The sequence below is a fragment of the Loxodonta africana genome, chromosome 16, assembly GCF_030014295.1.
Source record: "Loxodonta africana isolate mLoxAfr1 chromosome 16, mLoxAfr1.hap2, whole genome shotgun sequence".
Classification (NCBI taxonomy): Eukaryota; Metazoa; Chordata; class Mammalia; order Proboscidea; family Elephantidae; genus Loxodonta; species Loxodonta africana.
The window spans coordinates 1,411,122-1,421,602 of NC_087357.1; the positions used below are offsets into that span (position 1 = coordinate 1,411,122).

General features: G+C 38.5%; 1 pseudogene; it reads left to right on the top strand.

The window, feature by feature from the left end:
• Window positions 1–1,637: 1,637 nt before the first annotated feature.
• LOC135227959 (olfactory receptor 2C3-like) lies at window positions 1,638–3,676 on the top strand (annotated as a pseudogene).
• Window positions 3,677–10,481: the final 6,805 nt, after the last annotated feature.

Consider the following 10,481-nt stretch of genomic DNA (forward strand, 5'->3'; position numbering starts at 1 on the left):
TGGCAATAGGGTGCTTCAGTAAAGATAGCAGCCTGAGAAGCCCTATGGGGCAGTTTGCCTTTGTCCTCTAGGGCCGCTATGAGTCAAAATTGACTTGATGGCACACAACTACATCAAGGCTAGAGCTTTTGACTGTATAATTAAATCATACAAAATTTGGTTCTGAGACTTTTCCATAACTTTCACTATGCCATTTTTCTTTGTCGTTAATGGCACAGTACTTGGGTTAGAGTTTCGTTTTGAACAGCGAGCTTTTATTGCGGTACTTTTGATGCATCTATGTGGATAAGTGGGCCTCTTCTTTTACTGGGAATGTTATCTTTGTATAAAGAATCTGGAGATCTGTCCTATAGTTTCAGTGCTTCCACTGAGCAGCTCTGCATCTTTAGGTAAACCACGAAACATTTCTAGGAATAGAGTCAAAGCAGATTGTCACAAAAGTTTCTCCCGAAAAATTCTACTGAACTATTTGTTAAGACATCAGTGACAATATAGTTTCCATCTATTGGAGACATTTATGCATTTTCTGCATATCACCAGCTGAGTCAACAAAGATTCTGTCCTTATGAGAGGGGACTCTGGCCCCCACAGGTGGCGATACAATTCTCAGTTTAGCCTTTTATTTCTTCTATACCCTCATCAGGTCATCTGTGGTGACTATATACAGAGCAATCATTTTGACCCGTCTTGACTCAGGAGCACATGGCTATCACAATTCACCTCTTCTCTCCACATCCACCTTAAGAAAGCACTCATGTTCTAACAGCTCATGATTATCTCCCTGATTTGGAGGGGCTTGGAACGTATCTCCTGGATGCTTTCTGTCAGAATATCAGTGTGCAAATCAAATGATTGTCTCAAAATTCTGGTGCAAGGAAGTTCACGTTAGTACAGCAATTCCATGTCTGAATTTTGGCAAATGTGTGACACTGTCTTAGCCTCATGTCAATCTAGGCAAAATGGAAATACTACATGTATTCTGAAATACTGGGAATGCACGTGTGTGTGTTCATGTTTGTTACATTTGATTCACTTCCATTTATAGATATAGGTAAGTTATACTCCCTGCGATTTTTAAAGGACTGACAAATTCACAGCTCAAATGACTGGCCCCCAAACCCAGATGAGCAGTATTTATAATGAAATTATTTTTCTTTTTTAAAATTCAAGGAAGAATAAATAAATGTTTTTTTCTAAAGAATACTTCAAAGATTTTCAGCAGTATCTTAAGTTGATTGAGATTGTCCATTTTTTCCATCGGGGTTTCTGGGTCTGCACCACTGCCCCTGCTAGGTCATATATTTTTTTTTTTTTCACCGTTACCAGAGCAAAGGACAGTCTGGGTCACCTCTGCATTATTATGGAAGTTCCAAGAACTCTTTCTCAACAACTTTACTGGAAGATTGGAAGATTAAGATGGATGATCCTAAACTATGCTGCTGTATTACCTTAGTCCTTCCTCTAACATAGCACATGACAGTCAAATGGTTTGTTCCAAAATGTGTTGACTAGATGAATTCTTATAAGGGGTCTCTGGTATCAGATAAGGAGCCATGGTGACAGAGTGGTTAAGTGTTTGTCTGCTAACCAAAAGGTTGGTAGTTCAAACCCACCAGCTGCTCCATGGCAGAAAGATGTGGCAGTCTGCTTCCATAAAGATTATAGCCTTGGAAACACTTTGGGGCAATTCTACGCTGTCCTATAGGGTCAGTATAACTTGGAATCAACTTGACAGGAATGGGTATATTGGACACTCTGCTAAGCACTGGAGACCCAAAAGTAAGCAAAGTAGACAGACGGTTGTGGTTCAATGGAACTTATAATTTAGTGTAATGAGATAAGAAACAAACACAGTAAATTAAGAGTAGCGTATGATAAGTAATATGAAAAAAATAAAAACAGGAAATGGGGAAAAGGGAGATGAGAAGGTTTTCAATATTAAAAAGCCAGTCTGAGAGGGCCTCAACAAGGAAGTAATTTTAGAAAAAACAGCCTGCAGAAGTGGATACAGTTAGCCATGCAGATAACTCATGTTGGAGAAAAGAACCACAAGTATGGGAAACAGCAAATGCAGGCTTGTAGCATAACAATGAGTTAAGCACCCAAGGGATATGATCATATTATAGCTTAATATAGTCCCCGGTTGTTGTTTAGAGAATAATTTCAAAATGGGCAAGGGGAAAGTGAGAAGACTTAGGATATTATACCAATAATTCAGGGGATAAATATGGATGTATGAGCCAGGGTAGTATCAAGTGGGGAGATTCTGGACATATTTAAAGATAAAGCAAATAAATGTTGATAATCACTGCTGTGAGAGAAAGAGACATGTCAAGTAGGACTCAGCGTTGGGAAAAGGCACACATGACATATCATCATCTACAGAACTGAATCCTCATTAGTAATCATTTATGTTGGCTCCAGATGTTGGAACTGTAAGCAATATTTCAATTTTAAAAAGTCAATGCCAACAGCTTTGCCGGAATACCTATTATTTCCCTCAGGCAATGAATATTTTCAAATCTTTTTATATACATCCCAAACTGGCCTTTAGAAAAGTAATGCAATCCTGGTGCAGTTGAGGATACTTTCAACAGCAATGGGTACATAATTATTTTTATCTTGCTAACATATAATCGCTACATTTCTCATATCCTCTGTACCTCCCCATCCACCCACAGGTAGTGATATTGCCCCATTCCCAGCTGTGTATGATGATGGGAAGAGTCAATGTTAGTTCTCCAGAAGTCTTCATCCTCCTTGGCCTCTCTGCATGACCCTCCCTGGAACCTGTCCTTTTCATGCTTGTCTCTATTTTTTATGTGGTGTCTATTGTGGGCAATAGCATCACCATTCTGGTCTCATGCATGGATGTGCACCTCCATACTCCCATGTACTTCTTTCTCACTAATCCCTCCTTCCTGGACATTAGCCTCACCACAAGCATTGTCCCACAACTCCTGGTCAACCTGCGGGGACCACAGAAAATCATAAGCTATTCAGGGTGTGTGGTCTAGTTCTATATCTCCCATTGGCTGGAGGCAACAGAGTGTGGTCTCCTGGCAGTCATGTCCTATGATCGCTATGCTGCCAACTGCAGGCTGCTCCACCACACTGTTACCATGCATCCACAGCTTTGCATGGGCCTGCCTTTGCCTCATGGCTTGGGGGTCTGATCACCAACATGGTGGGCTCCACACTCAACACGCTGCTACCACTGTGCGGGAACAATTGCATCGGCCACTTCCTTTATGAGATGCCCCTCATTATGCAACTGGCTTGTGTGGACACCAGTCTCACTGAGATAGAGATGTACCTAGCCAGTTTTTTTGTCCTTGTCTTGCCTCTGAGACTTATCCTGGTCTCTTATGGCCACATTGCTACAGCTGTGTTGAAGGTCAGATCAACAGAAAGGTGAAGGAAGGCATTCGACATCTGCTCTTCCCACGTGGCAGTCGTATCCCTGTTTTATGGGAGTATCATCTTCCTGTATCTCCAGCCAGCCAAAAGCAACTCTCATGAGCAAGGAAAGCTTATAGCCCTCTTTTACACCGTGGTCACCCTAATGATGAACCCACTAATTTACACACTGAGGAACAAGGATGTGAAGATAGCACTCAGCCACATTTTATTAGAGAACTGCTGTGGTTTTACAGGAAAACGAGGCTATATTTAGAGGCTCTAGCCTTGTTTAGGGATCCCTGCTGGTGCAGCAATTAAGAGCTCAGCTGCCAACCAAAATGTCGGCAGGCCGAATCCACCAGCCACTCCTTGGAAACTCTATGGGGCCGTTCTACTCTGTCCTATGAGGTCGATGTGAGTCAGAATCGACTCGATTGCAAAGGGGTTTTGATTTAGTCTTGTTTAGGAGGAAGAATGAGTTTAAAGATCCTAAAATTGATTTTGGAGGGCAGGATATTTGGGTTGTCTATTCTGTTCTAATTAATGCTTGACTTCAATGTAGGCAGCACCATGAAATGGACCGTGTTCATGTACTACTTTAAGACCAAAATGAGAAAACATTTTCTATTTTTATATTTTATTAACTGCTTATAATAATGTCTTCCATTTAGGGTAGCTAAACTGTGGGAGGTACTTTACATTGTTTTCACTGTGTGTAACAACTCAGTGAGTAGGTATTATTAACCTCACAGATTTTAGGTAATTACAGAGCTATTACATTTTTATACTGAGACAGATTCAAGCCTAGATCTACCCATCCATAGACCTGCCTGCCCTTCTTCCTGAAACTTCTTCAGGATGAGAAACTAAACATGAAAAAGTCTCGAGTAGAAGTTTGAGTTGCTTTGCCAACAAACCAATAGCTTCATCAATAGTATGCCTCACTGATTTATCTATGATTTTATTTTTCTACTCAGATCTAGACCTTCTATTTTCAGAAATGTGAAGATACTTTTCATTACATTCACATGTGTGTTTTTGCTTATTTTTCTATACAACCAAGCATGCATCCATTCACTCTTAAGATGAGACATATGTATGGAGATTGTAAAGATGAGCACACAATATGGCAATAATGCAGGGAAATGAAGTTCATGGAGCTGTCACTCTCTCTGTTGATTTGCAGATGGAAACAGCCTGTAGAGTTGATAACAGTGTTGCCATTTTATACTTGAGGAACTTTTTGTGGATCAGAGAAAAAAGATGCCACTTATGTTTGTATTTGAGCATTTCATAAGTGGGGAGAAACACATAAATCATCCATTTGCAACAGTATTTTGCATGATCATTCTTTAGGTGACTTTTTTTCAGAATCTTGCCTTCCAGAATTTTTTCACTTTTCTGATTGAAATGTCACATTTCAAGTTCCAGACTGCTCATTCAATTAATACCAACAGATACTGGGAGATTTCGGTCTTGGGAAAACATGCAAATACATTATTGGGGTTGATAAGAATTCAGTGTTATCTACTATTAACTTCTTAGAACACTGTCATTTGTTATGTAATTTAAGGGTGTGTAAATAGGTTTTTTTTAAAATAGGTATAAAATGGAACTAATAATTAATAATGTATATTTTTATTATCAAAATAAAATGAGAAAATTATTAAAAATTTATGAAGTGAAAAATTTACCCATATTCTTTCTAAATACTGATTTTCTCTTACATATTCTCTTCTACCCAATTTCCATGTGTTTGCTGACTCATATGTGGTAATTTTTACAGTATAGGCACAACTTCCTATTTCCTTTACTAATAAAATTAACAATAATAATAGCCAACATATTTGAGTACTCAATATTGTTGGGCATATTTCTAAGTAATTTATCTGAATTTACTCATTCTTGTTTCACCTGTGTGCTATCATTATCCCCATTTTATGAATGAGGAAACCAAGGCCTAACTTCGCAGAGCTTAAGTAAACAACAGCTAAGATTTCAACATAGGCAATTGGTTTCAGAGCCCTCTGTTTCTCCTTAAATACATTCACCATTAAACGGCATAAAAATATCCACATTGACAAAGTCGTCATAATATTTTCAAAGCACATTCCAATGAATAGTATTCCTCGGTTTCCATCAACTCCATGGCTGCTGTGTTAATCAGGGTCCCATCAGTAAACAGATACACAATATGGCAATATACATTTAATAAAGGGAAATTTTCCAGATATGTGAGCTGGCCATACTGGGGCCATTACTTCTCTGGTAAAAGATGAGATGCAGAGTAAAGATCCAAGAAGCTGAGGACGGAAGGATCTGTGTAGGGAGGACTGCCTAACAAGATCTACAATCATCATGGAGAGAAACATCCTGATGTGGCATCCTCCTAGAGAAAAATTAGAGAATAAATATAATAACCTCACTCTACTACCGTCTTACTATCTCCTGGCATGGCTTTGCATTGACTGAACTCAACCACAAGCTAAAGGGTTAGAAAGCCCACTGATGTAGTCCATATAGGTGGGCCTGTATGTCACAGAGAAAGGTGAAGAAAACTGGAAAGTGAATCACCTATTGCATCAAAGAAATAATATCCGCCACAGCCCATCTATGCTGTCCTCAGCATCCATTCTTGTCCTCAATTTAGATAAAAGTTCACATCTTTAACTTGTGGGGCATAGAAACTCCTGTTGAAACTTCCGCTGACTACTATATCACGAAGCGATGTCAATTCAATGACTAGCCACCACTAGTCTTCTAAACGTAAATCGGCATAATTAAAGAATGGTGGGGCAATTATTTTACATAACAAGTAACTACTATAGTTCTCATTTCTCTAGTTGGGTATTACATCAGAGTTTTTAACCATGTTGTTGTTGGGTGCTGTCGAGTGGGTTCTCACTCATAGTGACCCTGTGAACAACAGAATGAAACCATGCCTGGTCCTGTGTCATCCTCACTATGGTTGTTATATTTGAGTCCATTGTTGCAGACACTGTCAGTCCATCTCGTTGAGGGTCTTCGTCTTTTTCGCTGACCCTCTACTTTAACAAGCATTATGTCCTCCTCCAGAGACTGGTCCCTCCTGATAACATGTCCAAAGTATGTGAAACTAAGTCTTGCCATTCTTGCTTCTAAGGAGCATTATGAAAATACTTTTTCCAAAACAGATTTGTTCATTCTTCTGAAAGTCCACAGTATAAATATTCTTCACGAACACCACAATTCAAAGGCATAATTCTTCTTTGGTCTTCCTTATTCATTGTCCAGCTTTCATATGCATATGAGGCGATTAAATACACCATGGCTTGGGTCAGGCACACCTTAGTGTTTAAAGTGACATCTTTGTTTTTCAACACTTTATAGAGTTCTTTTGCAGCAGATTTGCCCAGTGCAATGTTTCCTTTCATTTCTTGACTACTGCTTCCACGGCTGTTGATTGTGGATCCAAGTAAAGTGAAATTCTTGACATCCTCAGTCTTTTCTCCGTGTATCATGATTTTTTTTTAATCTATACAGGAAGTCTGTAGTATTTGATCTTCATTAGTATGTGCTTCAAGTCCTCTTCATTTTCAGCAAGTAAGGCTGTGTCATCTGCATAACGCAGGTTGTTAATGAGTCTTTCTCCAATCTTGATGCCCTGTTATTCTTCATACAGTCCAGCTTCTAGGGTTATTTGCTCAGCATACAGATTGAATAGGTATGGTGAAATGATACAACCCTGATCATTTAAACCACGCAGTATCCCCTTGTTCTGTTCAAATGACTGCCTCTTGATCTATGTGCACGTTCCTTATGGCACAATTAAGTGTTCTGGAATTCCTATTCTTTGCAACGTTATCCATAATTTGTTATGATCTACACAGTCAAATGCCTTTGCGTAGTCAATAAAACAAAAGGTAAACACTTTCTGGTATTCTCTGTTTTCAGCTAGAATCCATCTGACATCAGCAATGATATCCCTCATTCCACATCCTTTTCTGAATCCAGCATGAGTTTCTGGAAATTTCCTATCTGTGTACTGCTGCAGTTGCTTTTGAATGATCTTCAGCAAAGTTTTTACTTGCATGTGATATTAATGATGTTATTGAATAATTTCCACACTCTGTTGGATCACATTTCTTTGGAATGGGCACAAATATGATTCTTTCAGTTGGTTGGCCAAGTAGCTGTCTTCCAAATTTCTTGACATAGATGAATGAGCACTTCAGCACTGCATCTCTTTGTTGAAACATCTCAGTTGGTATTCCGTCAATTCCTGGAGCCCTGTTTTTCACCAAAGTTTTCAATGTAGCTTGGACTTCATCTTTCATACCACTTTTTCTTGATTATATGCTACCTCCTGAAATGGTTCAATGCTGACCAATTCTTTTTGGTACACTAACTCTGTGTATTCCTTCCATCTTCTTTTGATTCTTCCTGTGTCATTCAATATTTTTCCAATAGAATCCTTCAATATTACAACTCAAGGCTTGATTTTTTTTTTTTCTTTTCAATTCTGACCAGCTTGAGAAATGCCAGACATGTTCTTCCCTTTTGATTTTCTAACTCCAGGCCTTTACACATGTCATTATAATTTCTTTTTTTCAATCTGTCCTTTGAAATCTTCCATTCATCTCTTTTACTTCATCATTTCTTCCTTTTACTTAAGCTACTCAATGCCCAAGAGCAAGTTTCAGCATCTCCTCTGACATTCGTTTAGGTCTTTTCTTTCTTGTCTTTTTAATGGCCTTTCATTTTCTTCGTGTATGATGTCCTTGATGTCATTCCACAACTTGTCTGGTCCTCACAAGAATCAAATAAATGACATCTGTGGAAAGAGATGATGGAAAAGCTCAAAATAATCTGTCAAAATAAAGCCTGGAGCTGACTTCGGAATAGACCATCAATTGCTCACATGCAAGTTCAAGTTGAAGCTGAAGAAAAATATTTGGTCCAAGAGAACCAAAGTATGACTTTGCACATATCCGACCTGAATTTAGAGACCAAGCCAAGAATAGATTTTGTGCGTTGAACATTAATGACCAGACAAGTTCTTGTGTATTCCATCTGGTAAGGTCCACATCATAATTTTGTGGTTGAAAAAAGGTATTTGCAATGAAGAAGTAGTTGGTCTTTCAAAATTCTATCACCAAGGCCACGTTTTCCAATTACTGATCCTTCTTCTTTGTTTCCATCTTTCACATGCCAATCACCAGTATCACTGCATCTTGATTGCATATAGGATTAATTTCATACTGCAAAAAGCGGTAAAAATCTTCAGTTTCTTCATCTTTGGCCTTAGCGGTTGGGGCTTAAACTTGAATAATAGTCATATTTACTGGCATCCAAGTGGGCTTATGGATATTATCCTATCACTGACAGCGTTGTACTTCAAGATAGATTTTCAAATGTTCTTTTTGATGATGAATGCAATGTCATTACTATTCAATTTGTCATTCCCAGAATAGTTGGCCATAAGATTGACCAATTCAAAATGGTCAATACCAGTCCATTTCAGCTCAAGAATGCCTAGGATATCAATTTTTATGCATTCCCTTTCCTTTTTGATGATTTCTAATTTTCCTAGATTCATACATTCCACATCTTGATTATTAATGGATGTTTGCAGCTGTTTCTCCTCATTTTAAGTCATACCACATCAGGAAATTAAGGTCCCAAAAGCTTGACTACATTAATGTCATTAAGGTCAATTCTACTTTGAGGAGGTAGCATTTCTACAGTTGTATTTTGAATTCCTTCCAACCTGAGGGGCTCATCTTCGCACAGTATATCAGACAATGATCTGCTGGTATTCATAAGGTTTTCACTGGCTAATTTTTTTCAGAAGTAGGCCACCAGGTCCTTCTTCCTAGCCTGTCTTAGTCTGGAAGCTCAGCTGAAACCTTTCCACCACTGGCGACCCTGGTGGTATTTGAACACCAGGAGCATAGCTTCACAGCAAAACACAAGGGACCATGGTACAACAAACTGACATAGCTACCTTTTTCCACTACTCCTTCTATGTTTCCTAAGCACCTTTCAGCATCTTGTGTGGATAGGGATACTTTACATGAAGAGACGAATCATACATACATTACTTTTCATTTCTATGGATTTGAGTTTTTGGAGTCTTGTGTTTATTAACATCTCTATTTTTTTCATTCTCTAGGACTATTGGGTAAAGTATACTCGGAGTTCTGCAATAACTTCCTCTATTCTAAAAATAAACCTCCATTCAATGTTTTTACCAACTATCCAGTAATTAATAGTAATCAAGAGTAATCTCTCTGCCAACAGAATGACCTAATTGTCTTCCTGAGGGTTTAGAGGCATAAGCAGCCCAGATCAACAAAATGGAAGTTCAGTTCTAGCTTCTAATTTAAAGAAACCATGAATATATTTCCTGATGGAAGCATTCTTTCCTTAGATCCTAGGTTTTTCACATCGACCAAGTCCAAGTGTTCATTGATATGAAGAAAAACTCTTGAACTGAATTATTTGGTATAATAGTGAGAGAGGACATTCCCATCTCACCCTTTAGTTTCTGGACCCAAACATCAGGTTTTGGGGAAGAAGGCATCATACACTGATTCCTGGTTTACATTATATGCTACAACCTGTAGGACAGTAGCTTTTATTCACGCAGTATTGTTTCTCAAATGACACCATAACTAACCCTCCAACAGACCATTCTATTGTTCTATCAAGCCTGCTGCTTCTGAGAGCTGACGTATGGAATGAAATTAGTGAATTCCAACAATAAGATATAATTGCTCTACTTCATTTGTGCTAAAATGAATTCCCTGGTCAGGAGTGATACTGTATGGGAGGTCATGGTGATAGAGTACTGTGAATATCCATTCTGTAAGTGCCAGGAGAGGAAAAATAAATTATACCCTGAACTTTTTTTCTGTTTCTAAAAGGACAAACATTGTTTACCCCATGATTAAAGGACTTCAGTGTAATCAACCTGCCACCAGTTAGCTAGCTGAATCATTGAGTATAGTGACTGTGATAGTTAAGGTAGTGTGTCAACTCAGCTGTGCTGTGATTCTCAGTGGTTTGGCAGTTATGATGTAGTTTGGCATGTATGT